Here is a 17,900-nt window from a genome sequence, read left to right on the forward strand (position 1 = left end):
GGTATACCTCTCCAAGGAAAGGCTTCTAAGGTACTGGCCATATAAATCTCATATGGCTGGTGCAATTGTACCATGGAAATTTACAATCGCTTTAAACTCCTCAAATGATAAATAAACAAGCCCATTTTTTACAACTCAAAACCAGTTGACTGATTAGGATTTACCATATAAAAGTATAAGCATTTAGTCCCTGCCAAGCCTTCAAATAGAGAGTATGGATGATCTCTGCCATGCATCTGACCAATTGTAAGAATTCCTCCCATCCTTTTTACAGCAACATAAGTTGGGTTACTCACAATGGGAGTAAAATAAGAGACTGGTTTCTTTGAGGAGCCACTATTCCATAACATAGTAGGAAGAAATTATGGAGACTTAGCTGGGTACAGAGTATAGTAGAGGAGAAGCAATTGTTGTAGGACTTCTGGAATAAACCACATTGTTTATATTGCTAATCTTAATAAACAAAATGCTCCACAGTGAGTGAACGCTCTATATTTTGCATTATATTAGCTATGCTAGTAAAATAGAGTGTATCTCGCCTTTAATGCTTGAGTTAGATTGCCAAGAGTTCACCATAATAAATCACTATGTTGTGTTTATGTGTTACTTGTTATTGCTTTGATTATATGTGGAATTCTAGTTGTTCAGTTCATCTCAATGGTTGTAATACTTGCTACTTTCTCCATGAAATATTGTAATTAGTGAGTGAAATATGTTTTCTCACCCACAAAAGAACTAGAGCACAGAATGCCTGAGTAAGAGAGATAAATTAAGTGTTGTAGACTGCATATGCATAGTCATAGAATAATAGTAATTCACAAAAATTATAGAAAAGGAAGTTGTTATAAGAGAAGGGAAAAAAATGTGTAAGCATTTCCACTAACACCATAGCATAGTCCAACTTTTTTGAGAAGTCCCTTCTTCCATAATGATTCACTAACCTCAATTGTGGCTTGATGAAAGACAGGTTCCCTTGGAAGTACGCGATAAAAATAAAAGGCCTTTTAATAATGAATATAGAAAGAGAAAAAAATAAAAATGAACCTTTAATTCTTTCTCAATGTAAACTCCTATCAAAATGTTAGAGGTAGATAAAAGGTAGACTACATATTTTATGAGTAATATACACATCCTTCACTAATCATGTAGTCTTAACCATGAAATTTAAAGTCCTACCTATGCTATCTTGCAAAGAGAAATTGCAATACCAGGTGCACCATGGAACCATTGCACAAGCTTGTCCCTCCTATTACCTTCACTTTATGGGAATTTTCATAAATCTCAGAAACATTTTCTAATAATGTAAAGAAATTTTACCTTGAAATCATCTGCATGTTCTTTATATAGTGGAAAATGAGGAACGACATTCATTATTCCAACAAACCCATGTGCAACCCCCCAATACCTCATCCCATGCCATTGATACATCAAGGGGAAAGCTGTATGGGATGCACTCATTCTTCTACCAGCTAAAACAACATCCACAATTGGGCTCTAAATCCAAAGAATTGAACATTGGTAAATCGAACTAGGTAGAGACAATGAGAAACTCCCACAGATTATACAAGGTATATGTGTCCTTGTCATATCTATTTACTTTTCTGTTGATGGTGCTGGACTCACCAACATGTCAGGGGATCTCCTCAATAACAAGTCCCAACTAGGCCTCAGACCGTTTGGTGTAGGAGTCCTAGCAGTGGGTCGTACAATATCGCCTTGACCATGGTTGCGCGCAGAGGCAAGCAGGATGTCTTTGTTGGTAGCAAAGGTGTGACGAGCGCATCAAGCTAAGGAAGGTGTGTGAAGGGTTCAAACATAAGGAAGGTGGAATGAGTATGCCCCTTGGGAACCTATGAAAACACGTAGCTTGGAAGGGAACACACTAGCAAAGATACGTCACAAGTTGGAAGGCAGGGGAACCAACAATCCAAAGTGATGGTTAAATCAACAACACATCTCAATAAGATTCATACATACATATATAGAAAGAGTCCATACATACATGCGTAAGAAAACAACTACATATATCATTAGAGCAACCAAAAAAGCTGAAATACAATAACAACATATGCATGAAATGTGTTGGCTTTGTTATATTATGAGTGAAAGATCCAATCATACAATACAACCATGACCAACCACTAGTTCCAACAGCGGAATGTAACAGTCACTGCCGCCTACTCCTCCAAAGAGATGTGCTAGCTTTACACTGTAGAGAAGCCAAGGCTCGTTACAATACATTCCAAACTTTCTCTAAGATACACCTATAGGAAGCTTGGTCACCAAAAGCTTGTACAATGAGTTATGAAGTTCTATAAATAGCAAAGGGTGGGGTGACCCTTAACATTCCCCTTTGTGACTCTTCACCTACCCTCATGACTCTTCAACTACTACATGATTGTTACATTCGACCATTGACACTTGGTCTTTCACTTTACAAGATGTTACATCAAAATCTGCACATGTACCCATGTGAGACAAAATAGGCTTGAGTAAGCCATGCAAGACACTACTAAGACTCAGAGAACTGTGGGAAGACCAACTCTTCGACATCCTCAGGATGATCGACAATGGCAAACTGATGCCAAGCTTGGTAGTCTGTGATGGTGTCCACGTGCTCAATGGTGACATCCTATTGAAAGTGAACTCTCGCCTCTGTTGCATTTGGGTACACTAATATGGCACCTCTGAACAACTCGTCTGTTAACATGCACATCATAGTCTTGAGTGTGCCTAGACCAGCAATATACTGATGCATAATGTTTGCACTGATCTCCATGTTTGCGTTGGTGGCTACACACATCAACTCGTCGAAGTACATGTCCAAATCTATTTGGAATTGGTTCTTTGACTTTTATTCGGTGAGTGTGCCAATAGATAGGAACGTGTGCGTGTGCACAATGACATCAAAGATTTTGAATACCCGTGCATGGAAAGACTGCAAATCGGTGATGAGCTACGGGAGTTTGTCACAGTTCTAATTCTGACTCCTGATGCGTGCCTTCAACTCTACTGCGTTTGGCTTCACCATATTTGGCAAATGAAATGGGGCTCCTTTGTATCTCATTATCCATGTTTGCATGCGGTCGATAGTAGTGTGCAAATTCGAGAAGATGCATGCTCTCCTAGCACAACGATGCTGCCAACTGTTGAGATGGAAAACTGCCTTATGCACGATGCCAAATTTATAATAAAACATGTGAACATGTGCATGACTCCCTCAAGGGATGATACCTCATCTAGGAAATTTCACTCTCGCACAGTGGTCCTTTACAAAGAAATGCGAGTCATATGGATTGAAACTTTTGGTGCCAAAATTAAATCTTTTGAACTCTTCGTCTCGACATCAGCATGCTTGAGATTCTGTATCTCGTATAACCCTATCTATAAAGGAAGAGTGGGCCAAGGTGCCTTCTTATTCCTATGTAGTCTACTGAAAACCCTGTCAACATGTGATACGACACTTATTGCATGACGATATTATCCATGGAAAACTGTGATAAAACATGCAGAGGCTTCTCCACGTTGTACATCCGTATGAAGGTGCCAAGGGGTGAAGCATACCAATCTGCTATGTCGATCAATGCCTCCATTACTGCCTGCGATATGCAAGGTGGATCCTGCTCAAATATCATTTTGTACACTGGGGTGACAAAGTGGCTTGATAACTGTGTGATGACTCCGCAAAAACTACATTCGCAGAACAATCTACAATAACTGTGGATAGAGGTTTCTGAAGGTGTCCAGGCCCACTTCAAGCCTGGGAAATACTTACGAGCACATATTGCATCTAGTATCTATGCAAAAATGTATATTATTGCTTACTAACCTTCGGGCGGATGCCGGGCTTCTGTCACCTATTCCTTCAACCTGAGAGCAAATATGTCAGACCAGTTGCATGGCCTTCCTTCGCTGGCCAGTTGGTCCAACGCAATCACCATGTTTTGCGGGAAGGTCTCTATGTTCTCTGGGCAATATAAGCAGCATGAAAAGATGAATAAATATTGATATGCCTTCCACAATATGTTCGTCTTGTAAACAAGGTTGGGTGTTATCCTAAACATGGCTAGATCTTTCACCCAAATATTCAATATATCTCTGGAGTTTGCGTTGTTGCGTGTGCTGAAGGGTTTTTCCATTGTTATCATCGACTGTGGAAAGTGATACATCTCCTTATAGTCCTTCTCCCTGAAGGTAGTAGGCTCTATCTCACTAACACTGCTCAACATCATCGTCTCAGGATTAGTTTGCGAGACAATCCAATGTATCATGTTCGTGCAAGGAAACGTGGTATACCTACATGTAACCCAGTATAAGCTAGACTTGTGGATGTTGACATAGACCCTACATTCTTCTAGATATTCCTTAAATGTGTCTAAGAATGTATCGTTGATGTCCTACCATTTCATCTTGATGTCTATGTTTATGAGTAGCTTAGTGTCTTCATAAATGGGCAAAGCCATAGACACTTGTTCAACTGCATCTCCAGTTGCACTTCCAACGGTGTCCTTTAACCCGATTCTCTTGGAGGTCATTGTACCTGTACTACTGAGATACGAATAAACACCTGTTATACCTACGACATAGCAACACTCATGGAAAGAAATATGTCAGTTGAAAGCCAAAAAAATCTGAGGATTGACATGTAACATACCAGGGTGACTGGTAGTAAAGATTGCGCAATTTTCACCAGGAGGCTGGGAGACTGACTGCCAAAGCTACGCAAGGCACAGTCTAGGCTTTCAGGAGGCTAATTGACTACTGGAACTACGCAATACATAGTCCAACCTTCCTGCTGAGGACTAAAACTACGCAATGCATAATTTTAGTCAGTAAGGGTATGTAAGCCCAGAGATTGCATTGCACAATTTTTTGGGTCATTAGGGCACTGCCTCCCAGAATTACGCAATGCAAGCCTAGAGGTCAGTGCTGGCTAGGTTTGCACAGTTTTTGGAGGGAAGGCAGAGCCTTCACTTCTATAAATGCGCATTTTTGTCCAGGCAAGGCAAGGTCTAATCCAAGGCAGCCTAGACCCGCCAACGGGAGACTGAAAATATGAAGAGGTTTGCATGAATGGTGATACTGAGTGTAAGCAAGAGTGAATGGTCATGCATGCAAATAGTGAATGCAAGATTCAGAAAATGGGAACGCATGCATGTGTGTGAAATGAGTTGTCGCAATGATGACTGTTAGTGAAAAACAATGTCATGCATGCGACAATAGTGAGCCGCATACCAAAACTAAGACAGTGCTTCTACAAGATAATATACATTAAAATGACAGTAGGCGTTCAACAAAACCAAGCAAACAACATTCATAAAAGTGAAATACAAAAAGTGACAGAAAAGCAACAAATGACATGAAAAGCAGACTTACTCGGAAACAACTGAGTTGAATGTGTCGAAGACTCCTAGATGTGTTATGGGATGTCAAAACTCCAAGATCGATATGAGGAATGAGCTCTACAACGTTGAATAAATAAGTTTGAGGTTTATGATGCGCATGCAATGAATCTGGGAAAAAGCAACACTTGGAGGGAAGTTTCTAAAACAATCTTTACATGTAACCTCCAATTGCTAAAAATAGATCCCTAAAATTTAGCGATGTTTTTTTCATGTTTCTTTCTTGCTATTTCGAGAAAAAGCAATCTCTGCATGCGAATCAATATTGTTTGGTCCCAAAGGGAACCGGTCAACCTAAAGGCACATGCAACAATATGCAAGCATGGGAAAGGGATTTGCATAGTTTCTGGGCTGAGCAGGGATGGTTATCCCTCAGGCATTACACAATTTCTGGGGTCAGCAGATCACTGCCTCCCAAAATTGCACAATTTCTAGGCTGAAGCCCATTGACTTGCTGGATTGTGCAATTTTCTAAGGGAGGGTTGCCTGGCTGGACTGTGCAATTCTAGAGCCTCGCATGATTGTGCAATTTTTAGAGGGAAGGCTGGTTCCCCTCCAAAATTGTACAATTTTCAGAGTGAACATCTCAGCCAAAAAATAACTTAAGTCTGGAATGGAAGCCTGTCATGGGAGACAATCAATTTAACATGTACATGCTCACAAGCTTTTGAAACTCAGCTAAAGCCTATGTACTTGACAGTAGAAGACATGTTGTTAAGGATGGTTGGTAGGGAGGCTCCAAATGAAGCTAAGGAAAAATTTTGGAGGGTGGTTGTACTTGCTACAACACTTGGTGACACACTAGTAGAACTCCAGCTCTCTGAATGGACCTTGTTTCATGAAAAGTAAGTCTAACACCTCCGGGAGTATTTTTCAATTCCCTAATCATCATGACCCCCACACTAGCTTGATTTAAAGATTCAACATCTGTCATGCTCTTGCTCAGTCAGCACACATTCCAATCCAAGTCAACACAATTGTTTTGATTGGGATTATGGGTATGTTGGTACACAAGAAATATGATATTCAGAGTTTAAGTTTCATCTCTGGTGTTGCTCTGTTGCCAACAAGCCTGGACAGTACCCTAACGGAGTCACGCAGGAACACAAGCATCGCTCCGCTACTAGCAAGCCTGGTCAGTACCCCAGTGGAGTTACTTACATCACCTCTTTGTGCAGGAAGCTTTTCTCTTCTTTCGCCTTATTCTTTTTCTCATTTTTAAAAAAATTTCGCATTTCATATTTTCCTTTTTAATTACTCTGCATAATCACTTATTTATTTCAGAGGCGGAAGAGGTATCCCACCTTATTGAAAGCGTAAGAGGTTTTTCCTTTAGAGAAGTATTTTTTATATACCTTTGACATACTTGTTAAGGTTTTCCCCCTCACTTTACTCTACTTGAATGAGCTGACAAGGATTAACCCAAAACAACTAACTAGAGTAGGTGATACTAGTTAGTGTGCAAGCATTGTGTTTTCATCAAGGTTCATTTCGAACAACATGTATTTTCCATTGGCATATCATTGACCGAAGGTAACAAGTTCTACATACAGAGATAAGACGACAGATAACTAAGTATTGATAACTACACAAGTCCTCTTGTACTTTACCCTGGATTGTTTCAAGACTCATACATGGTTTCATGCGAAATTAACCTACAAATGTAAACAAGAAAACAAAAAACTAAAAGATCAAAGAATAGAAGAAAAATGTGAAAGCAAAGCGAGTAAGAAAACAAGTAAGCAAGCCAACAAATACACAAGGCAAGAAGCAAACATGTATGCAAGCAAACAATACAAGAAGCAAACACTACTCCTACTCCTAAGATAACGGTGCATGCGCATGATCATGTGAAGTGATATTTCCAATGCAGCCACCCGTGCGTTCCTCGACCCAAGTTGATGAAGGCATGGTTTGCGAACAACACAATCGCGTGAACCAACAAACATGAAAGATATAACAATGAAGACAAACACACTTCGAGTCTAAATGTGTCCACAAAACATAGATGAGTGTATGCGCATGACATGCAATTTTTGGACTTGCCATGGTGATATATGACACTGCATGCAGATGTTAAGCATATTCATTCTCTTGACTATGACATGCAAGAAAACGAGAGAAACAAATACAACTTGCATCACACACATGTGCTTGCTGTGTAGGATTCCTCCAATGCATTAGCGATGGGATCATGTAGTTCGAGTGGAGGAAGTGGAATCAGTGTGTGGGATTGATATTCAATGGATACATATGAGTGATGAGGAGCCTTGGGTGTTTCAACAATTTCCTGACTGGAAGTGAAACCAACCTCAGGACAACGAGGGCCTGACACAACCATTAGCTCGGTTTGAAGTGCCTTAATAGTCTGTAGGGTTTCAAATTCGTCGACAGATAGTTCATCATAAATAGGCGGCTTTAAAAAATCAATGGTGATAGAATCAACATCGTGATTGAATACGAAAGTAAATGGATCATGATAGTTACAATCATAAAAATTAATGATTTATTCGGCATCCTCATGATTAGATAAATCAAATAGAGGGATAGATGAGAAGTAACAATGTTCACCCTCTGCGTTTCTGGAAAAAACAGATGAGAAATCAAGTGGATTTTGAATGAAGTATTTGTCCTCTCCATTGTCGAATGATGGACTAACATCCGATGTGTTCTGCGAATGATCAACAATAGGTGCATCCGCTAGTGGATTTACACAAGGAAAATCAGTGATGGTGGAATCACCAAAGATGTTAGGAAAAGGTGGAGGAGGAACGAGCGGAAGGAGATCATATTTTGCTGTGAGTTGATTTTCAGTTTCCCATCCATTCTCATCATGAATGACAATGCAGGTTGGTTGTAAAACACCAACTCCATTGATGGCTTGATCCTCATTCACAACAAGTGTAGAGTCCGGAACAGAAGAACACAAGACGGTGAGATCCGAAGGATCAACAGAACACGAAGACAGAGGTCGTGGTAAAAGAGGCATGTGACAACCCATGGGCTTCGCAACCAAATATGCTCAAAAATTGAGAAAAGTGATGTTGGGAGGATGTGACAGTTGAACAGTTGTGTGTTCATGTTCTCCCACATCACTCTACGATGGTGAAGCTATTTGATGAGGGGACGACAGAAAAGCACTTGTGACAGTGACTGTGTCCATCTGTGATTGCACAACCCCATCACCAAAGTATGCTAAGGGGGTTTTAAACTTTAGTTTCATCTTGGGATTGAGTGATTTGTTAAGGCAATATTCGAATCTGTCCCAAAGATATTGAAAATTCATCTGGCTTTTCCAAGCGTCAAACTGCAATACACGGAAGTGCTGCCAAATATCCATAGGTGATTCTTAAGGAGTCTTCTATTGTTTTAACGTTTTTTTATCAAGAGGTTCCAGACCAAAATTATGGAAAGTAGATTCAATGAGATCATAGAACTGGTCAAGTGAGTGCATGCTGCCACAAGCTAAGTTGTGGCACCATCGTTGTGGAGATTCATGAAGTGTGTATGAAAGCAACAAACTGGCCTCTTCATCAGAGAAATAATTTGCATCATCAATAAATGCATAGAAGTCTTTTAAGTACGTAGGCCAGGCCACTTCACCTTGACCATCATACATGAATTCTGAAAAGAGATCAAAAAACTCCCTTGTGATGTCAACAGGTTCAACATAAGACAAACATCGTGGAGGGATGAGTCTAACAGTATCCATGATGGATATGTGAAGATTAAAAATAGGATGTGAGGGCTTAGCTTGTCATTTGGCCCTCCATCTAGCACCAAAAATGTTGACGGTGCTAGATCCACCAACATGTCAGGGGATCTCCCCAGTAAGAAGTCCCAATTAGACCTCAAACTATTGGTGTAGGAGTCCCAGCAGTGGTTCGTATAGTATCGCCTTAACTGCGGTTGCACACAGAGGCAAGAAGGATGTCTTTGTTGGTAGTAAGTGTGTGACCAGTGTAGCAAGCCAAGAAAGGTGCATGAAGGGTTCTAACACATGGAAGATGGAATGAGTGCGCCCCTTGGAAACCTGTGGAAACACATAGCTTGGAAGGGAACACACGAGCAAAGATACATCACAAGCTGGAAGGCAGGTGAACCAACAATCCAAAGTGATTGTTAAATCAATAGCACATCTTAATAAGATTCATACATACATATATAGAAAGAGTCCATACATACATGCATAAGAAAACAACTACATATATCATTAGAGTAACCAAGAAAGATGAAATACAATAACAACATATGCATGAAATATGTTGGCTCTATTATATTAAGAGTGAAAGATCCAATCATACAATAGAACCATGACCAACCATTAGTTCCAACAATGGAACATCACAGTCACTGCCGCCAGCTCCTCTAAAGAGATGCACTAGCTCTTCACTATGGAGAAGGCAAGGCTCATTGCAATACACTCCAAGCTTTCTCTAAGATACACCTATAGGAACCTTGGCCACCAAAAGCCCGTACAATGAGTTATGAGGTTAGATAAATAGCAAACAGTGGGGTGACCCTTAACATTCCCCTTTGTGACTCTTCACCTACCCTCATGACTCTTCAACTACTACATGATTGTTACAATTGACCATCGACACTTGGTCTTTCACTTTACAAGATGTTACATTACAATATTCACATGTACCAATGTGAGACAAAATAGGCTTGATTAAACCATGCAAGACACTATTAAGACTCGGAAAATTGTGGGAAGACCAACTCTTGGACATCCTTGCGATGATCGACGGTGGCGAATTGATGCCAAGCTTGGTAGTCCATGATGGTGTCTGCATGCTCAATGGTGACATCCTACTGAAAGTGAACTCTCACCTCCGTTGCATCTAGGTACACTGATCTGGAACATCTTTCCAACTCGTTTGTTAACATGTACATCATAGTCTTGAGTGTGGCTCGACCAAAAACATATTGATGCATAATTTCTGCGTTGGTCTCCAAGTCTGCCCTAGTGGCTATACACATCAACTTGTCGAAGTACATGTCCAGCTCCATTCGGACTTGGTTCTTTGACTTTGCTTCGGTGAGTGTGCTAATAGATGGGATCGTGGCACACAATGACATCCAAGATTCTAAACACTCGTGCATGCGAAGCCTGCAAAATGGTGATGAGCTGTGGGAGTTCCTCATAGTTTCAGATCTAACTCCGGATGCTTGCCTTCAACTCTACCGCCTTGGGCTTCATCATCTTTGTCAAATGTAATGGGGCTCCTTTGTATCTCATTGTCCATGTCTTCATGCAATCGACAATAGTGTGCAAATTTGACAAGATGTGTGCTCTCCTAGCACAATGTTGCTGCCAACCATTGAGATGGACAACTGCCTTATGCACGGTGTGAAATATGGAATAAAACATCTGCATGACTGTCTTGAGGGACAATGCTTCATCCAGTATCTCTCTCTTTAACTCTACTCTAGCGGATATGTGACCTGTTCTCCTCCCTACTTGGATGCTTGTAATTTCTTAGCCATTCGCTCATTTTCTGCTATCAAGAATCAAACAATCGAGTTGGTGGCTTCGGCATATGCTCTGGTATCATCAGCCAATGTTGTTGGATGCTTGCACACATCAGATATGATCACTCTCTCTTCAAATTGTGCAGGAGATGTATGGACATTCGAAGTAGGCACTCTACACGACTGCACAACTCTATGTTGCAATTCGCTGAAATATATGTTGTGCATCTCCACTTCCGGATTGTCTTCAAGGATCTCCATGTCTCCTTGATCACTTGGGACTTGCTCTGCTTCTGGATCTGGCGAAGCTGGTGGGGTGACCTCTCGATTATGAGGCATGAGGTCAATATCCTTTTCAAACTTTGGCTACACCACATCCATATCCATCTGCTCTAGAATCTATTTAATCTCTTGAGATAAGTCCTGCTCCTGCAACTGCTCACCCTATCTGCTATGTGCCAGTTGCTTGGATGATTTTATAACCTATATGGGTGCAGTTTCATCAATATTTGCATGTTGTGACTCCTCTTGTGTCTGTCCTTGCTATGCTTCCTTCTCTCTTTTGCGCAGCCCCTGTTCTTCCCGGAGTTGTTGCTTCAACTCTTGCAACTTCTATTCTATTTCCTCCATCCTCTGTTTATCTCTTTGCCTTTGCACGTTCCTCTTATCGTGCTGTCGCCTCTTAGCCTCAATCTCCAAAGTGAATTTCATCACGATTGGATCTGGTTTGAATTTGCGGCTTTGTTATGCCTTTGCGTGGTCATCAACCTTTCTCTTGCCTCCTGTCATGCATGGGTCTGTTACCCTCTGATGTTGTTGATGATGGTGTTCTCCTAGATGTTTCTTCTCGCTACTTTTCTAACCATTCCAATACTATGTTGACTAGTTCATTGAGCCTCGAGAAGGTACGAAAATATCTCCATGGGTCTTCCTCAACCCAATGACATGCCCCATGGATCCAAGGAAATTTCACTCTTGCATAGTAAGTCCTTTACAAAGAAATGTGCGTCATACGAATCGAAACTTCTGGTGCCGAAAGTAAATCTTTTGAACTCTTCCATCTCAGCATCAACATGCTTGAGATTCTGTATCTTGTATAACTCGATTCGAAAAGGAAGAGCGGGCCAAGATGCCTTCTTCTTCCTGTGCAGTCTAACTGATAACCCTGTTGAGATGTGATATGACACTTCTTACATGACGAGCTTGTCCATGGCAAAATTCAGTAAAACATGTAGAGGCTTCTTCGTGTTGTAAATCCGTATGAAGGTGCCAAGGGGTGAGGCATACCAATCTGCTATGTTGATCATTGCCTTCATTGCTTCTTGCAACATGCAAGATGGATCCTGCTCAAATATAATTCTGTACACCGGGGTGAGAAAGTCGCCTGACAACCGTGTGATGACTCCATGGAAATTGCATTCGGAGAACAATCTACAATAAGTGTGAATAGAGGTTTCCAAAGGTGTCCATGCCCACTTCAATCCAGGTAACTGATGACGGGCACATATTGCATCTAGTATGTATGAAGACATGTATATCTGTGCTTGTTGACCTTTGGGTGAATGTCAGTCTTCTGTCACCTATTCCTTCAACCTGAGAGCCAACATGTCGGACCAGTTGCGTGGCCTTCCTTTGTTGGCTAGTTGGTCCCATGCAATCACCCAGTTCTGCGGGAAGGTCCCTTTGTTCTCTTGGCCGTATAAGTGGCATGCGAAGATGACTAAGTACTGATATGCCTTACGCAGTATCTTCTTCTTGTAAACGAGGTTGGGTGTTGTCCTAAACTTGGCTGGCTCTTTCACACAACTCTTCAAGATATCTTTAGAGTTTGCATTACTGTGTGTGTTGAAGGGTTTCTCCATTGTGATCATCGGTTGTGGCAAGTGATACATCTCCTAATAGTCCTTCACCTTGACGGTAGCAAGCTCTGTCCCACTGACACTGCTCAATATCATCATCTCAGGATAAGTGTGCGAGAAAATCCAATGTATGATGTCCGCGCACGGAAACGCGGGATACCTACATGCAACCCTGTATAGGCCAAACTTGTGGATGTTGACATAGACCCTACGGTCTTCCAGATCTTCCCCAAATGTGCTTGAGAATGAATTGTTGATGTCCTTCCATTTCATCTTTATGTCTCTATCTATGAGTAGCTTGGTGTCTTCATAAACGGGCAAACCCATAGACACTTGTTCAGTTGCATCTCCAATTGCACTTCCAACGATGTCCTTTGACCCTGCTCTCTTGGAGGCCATTGTACCTGCACTGCTGAGAGACAGATGAACACCAGCTATACTACAGACATAGCAACACTCATGGCAAGCAATATGTCAGTTGAAAGCCAAAACAAATCTAGGACTAACATGAAATATACCTAGGTAGCTGGCAGTAAAGATTGTGCAATTTTCACTAGGAGGCTGGGAGACTAACCTCCAAAGCTACGCAAGGCATAATCTGGGCTATCAGGAGGTTGAATGACTACTGGAACTGCGCAATGCATAGTCCAGATTGCCTGCTAAGGAATGAAACTGTGCAATGTGTAATTTCAGTTAGCAAGGGTATGCAAGCCCAGAGACTTCATTATGTAATTTTTTGGGTCAGTAGGGCATGGCCTCCCAGAATTGCACAATGCAAGTCTAGAGGTTAGTGCTGGCTAGGTTTGCATAGCTTATGGAGGGAAGGAAGAGCCTTCACTTCTAGAAATGTGCATTTTTGTCCAAGCAAGGCAAGGTCTAGGCCAAGGTAGCCTAGACCTGCTGACAGGCGACTGAAAACATGAAGAGGTTTGAATGCATGGTGAGACTGAGTGTAATCAAGAGTGAATGATCATGCATGCAAATAATGAATGCAATATTTAGAAAATGGGAATGCATGCATGTGTGTCAAACTGTTAGTGCAAAACAATGTCACGCATGCGACAGTAATGATGCAAACCAAAATTAAAATTGTGCTTCTACAAGATAATATACATTAAAATGACATCAGGAATTCAAAAAAACCAAGCAAACAACATTCGTACAAAGTGATATACAAAAAGAAGCAAATGACATGAAAAGCAGACTTACCCAGAAACAACTGATCTAACTATGCCGAAAACTCCTAGATGTGCTATGGGATGTCAGAGGTCTAAGATTGATGTGAGGAATGTTCTCTACAATGTCAAATAAATAAGTTTGAGGCTTATGACGCGCATGCGACAAATCTAGGAAAAGCGACACTTGGAGCGAAGTTTCTAAAACAATCTTTGCATGTAACCTCTAGCTGCTAAAAATAGATCCATAAAATTTAGGGATGATTTTTGCATGTTTCTTTCTTGCTTTTTCAAGAAAAAGCAACCCATGCATGCAAATCAGGATTGTTCAGTCCCGGAGGGAACCAGTCAACTTGAAGGCATATGCAGCAGTCTAAAAGCCTGGGAAAGGGATTTGCGCAGTTTTTGGGTTGAGAAGGGACAATTGTCCCTCAAGAATTGCACAATTTCTGGGGTCAGCAGGTCACTACTTCCTAGAATTGTGCAATTTATGGGCTGAAGCCCAGTGACTTGCTGGATTATGTATTTTTTTCAAGGAGGGTTGTCTGGATGGATTGCACAATTCTGGAGCCCAAAAAGCAATCCAGCATGATTGCCCAATTTATAGAAGGAAGGCTGGTTCCCCTCTAGAATTACGCAATTTACTAAGTGAACATCTTAGCCAGAAAATATCTTAAGTCCGAAATGGAAGCCTGTGATGGGAGACAAGCAAGCTGACATGCACATGCTGGCAAGCCTTTGAAACTCAGCTGAAGCCTATGTACTTGGTAGTGCAAGACATGCTACTAAGGATGGTTGGTAGGGAGGCTCCAAAACGAAGCTAAGGCAAAATTTTGGAGGGTGGTTGTAACCGCTACAACATTTTGATATAAGCCTTCTTGTTTATACAATGTGTTTAAGTGAAATTCCTTAGTGGCTAAGGGGAATGTTACCTAGTAGGAATTTTCAACTCGCTAAACCCTTTCAAAATAATTCACCGCGAGATTGAGCTCTACTTTTCACAATTGAAAACTGAATGAATAAAATACTACCCAACACACTCCAAGGTATTATTTCATCGCCAAGATATTGTTTAATGAACAATGTATCCCATAGAAATCCCACACACCTATACATATATTCATATGGCATAAAAAACCGACCATCCTCTAGCACCCTCTCTTGTGATATCTGATGAAATTTGAAAATAAAAAATGTTACAGAATGTTTATCAATTACCTTTCATTTTTTAACTATTCATAGCTTTCACATTTTAAGAAATGATGGTAACAACATAGAAAGGGAAATTCTTTTTAGATTATAAAGTCTTCAGAGATAAAGAGGATTAACACAAATAGTGCTATCTTATTTTTTTCTTGTATCTCCAAGAAAATATTTAAAAAGAAGTCCTTTCACTGATTATCGCCCTTGTATTTGGCAACAACAACACCACGAGAATAGATACCAACCTTGCTACAAATGAATGTTACATGGATTACACACAACAAAACAAAAAATTTGTCCCAAAAATTGAAAACTAGAATCAACATTTTAAGAAATGTTGATAAGGAAAGGAAGGATTGACTTCTCTTTGTTACCTAAGGGCTTATAAGAATATGGAGGGTTTATAAATCGCTAAGATTACTTACTGTCTTAAAACCCTTACCACTGTTGATAGGCCTGGAATTTCAAATTTTTTTTTCCTGTTAGATGAAAATTTACGACAGGTGTTTGTTTTTCATGTCCGTCAATTTACGTTTTAAGTAAATTTATGACTATAAAAAAATATATTACATACAAAAAAAATAACAAACAGTTCTTGCAGTTTGACAATCATATGTCGAGGGAAATTAAATGGAAACTAGGAGGTACATAGATTGGCAAGCCCAACATCATTCATTGTCAAGGCTTTGGATGATGCTTCTTTAGTCTAATCTCGTTTCAGTGTCACAGATGCATCAATGTCAAGCACAATAAGTTCCTCACTCTTTTTAAAAACTTGCAACTCTAGACTAACTTTATCCAACATGATTTGTTATGTGTAAAATACTTTATTTCGTATATAGGGACCACTGAGATGCACATTCAAACTCAACATAATAGCCCATTAACAAATAAAACTCAGTTTGAAATGGAGATAATTCATGTGGGTCTAGATAAGAAAACTAATGAACACATCAACCGAAAACGAATATTATTCCTAATTTAAATGTGTGAAAGTACCAAAGTAATGTTGGGATTTGTGAAATAGAAATAACAAAACCCAATTACAAACTAGAAGATATTCATATTAGATCAACAATCACAAGGTAAAATAAGAAGGAAACGTGTTCCTAGAGACAAGAACAAATCTATAAATTACTGAATCCTGATGATATGTATGATAATTGATTTTTTCTTACAAAAATATCACCAAATATTTTATAGTTTTGATATTAAGGACTAGCAACATTCACCAATGTTTCTACACTTTAAGATAAATTTCCATCCTTAAAATTTTCCTAGGTAGCATTGCACAATGAAAAATGGTTTGCACTTGGCTTCAGTGAAAGACAATGAAACAATTGGCTACTTGTTACTGCTTCAAGACACAATCCTCAATCATGTACAAAATGCATATCTAGTGGTGTATTTTCAGATCAATAAGATTGTATATAATTTGTCACTCAACATTCAAATCATTAGTGTATTCAATACTAAAATCAATAGTTCATTTTACATATTGAATGGATCTCTTGGTAGTATTCGAATGGTTCTCATGTTCATGACTGTTGCTAAGTATGCTAACTGAGTATACAATAGTAAGTCTTGCTCTCATTAAGTAATTTAAACTTGCCATGAACTATCTATAAAAAGTACCATTTAATTCTTTTGTTTAATCATTAATGTAAATCTCAACATTCTATTTTAATGGAGTATACATTAGTTTGCAGTGATTCATATAGAATATTTTGATAGGTTCATTTTCGTACTTACTTTGAGTGATGAAAGTTTTACAGTATTCCCTCCACAATGCCTAAATAGTGACGTGTCAATCCAAGATCCTTCACTTCAAATTCTTTTGATTGTTATATTTTGGTTTCATTAATCAAAATTGTAGAAATTCACTAAATTTCCAACTTACAATGAAATCAAAGAAAAAAATCCATGTTTATCTTTTTTATGTAAATATTTTGGATTACTCTTACTTTTTATGAATCCTTGTTGGCATTACATGTTAGCAATCTTTATATACTATGATCTTGAAGATTGGTTCATACCATATAGTGATTTATTTAACTACAATATTTTATTTTCCCTACTTTACAAAACTTCTAGTTGAGCAAGATAAACTTGTTTTAATTCACCACTCAAAAGTGTTGACTTGACATCCATTTGACATTAAGCCTAATGGTGTCCATTTTAGCTACAAGTGAAAATGTATCATAATGATCTATTCCTTCAATTTGTGAGCAACCTTTTTCAACCAATCTTACTTTAAACTAATCGATACTACCCTCATAATTGAACTTATATTTGTACACCCATTTGATATTATAGGGGCTTTCTTTTAAGAAATTCAATTAGTTCTCAAGTGCTTACTTTCTAAATTGAATCATATTCCTCTTATAAAGAAATTATCCATTCTCTATAATCCTTTTCTTTCTCCAAATTTAAAGGTTCTTTAACACTTATGACTTGATACATCAAAACATAATTTTTTATACTTGATTGGTGTCATGACTTCTATTGTCAATTTTCATAGTACCTCACTACTTGGTGGACTAGATCTACTCTTTGTCGGTGTACTCCTACTACTTGTAAATTCAATGACACTTCTATATTTAACATCATCTTGTTGATATTCACTTTCTTCTACTTTTTCACTTTTAGCCTTCTTTAGGAAGTTTCCATGTACATTTTGACTATCATATTCTCCTTATTTGCAAATAATTTATGAGTAACAATGTCACAAATTGTGTAAGAGTTTTCTTTGACATAATAACAAAGGAAAATGATTCACTTTC

The 17,900-nt window shown here is 39.3% G+C and overlaps 1 pseudogene; it reads right to left on the minus strand.

Moving 5' to 3' along the window:
• Nucleotides 1–15,443, minus strand: part of LOC149149230 (lanC-like protein GCL1) — a 29,609-nt pseudogene extending 14,166 nt beyond the window's left edge.
• Between the last annotated feature and the right edge of the window lie 2,457 nt (nt 15,444–17,900).

This window comes from Pinus tabuliformis, chromosome 9, assembly GCF_031772625.1.
Source record: "Pinus tabuliformis cultivar Carrire ecotype Pingquan chromosome 9, CPIR1, whole genome shotgun sequence".
NCBI lineage: Eukaryota > Viridiplantae > Streptophyta > Pinopsida > Pinales > Pinaceae > Pinus > Pinus tabuliformis.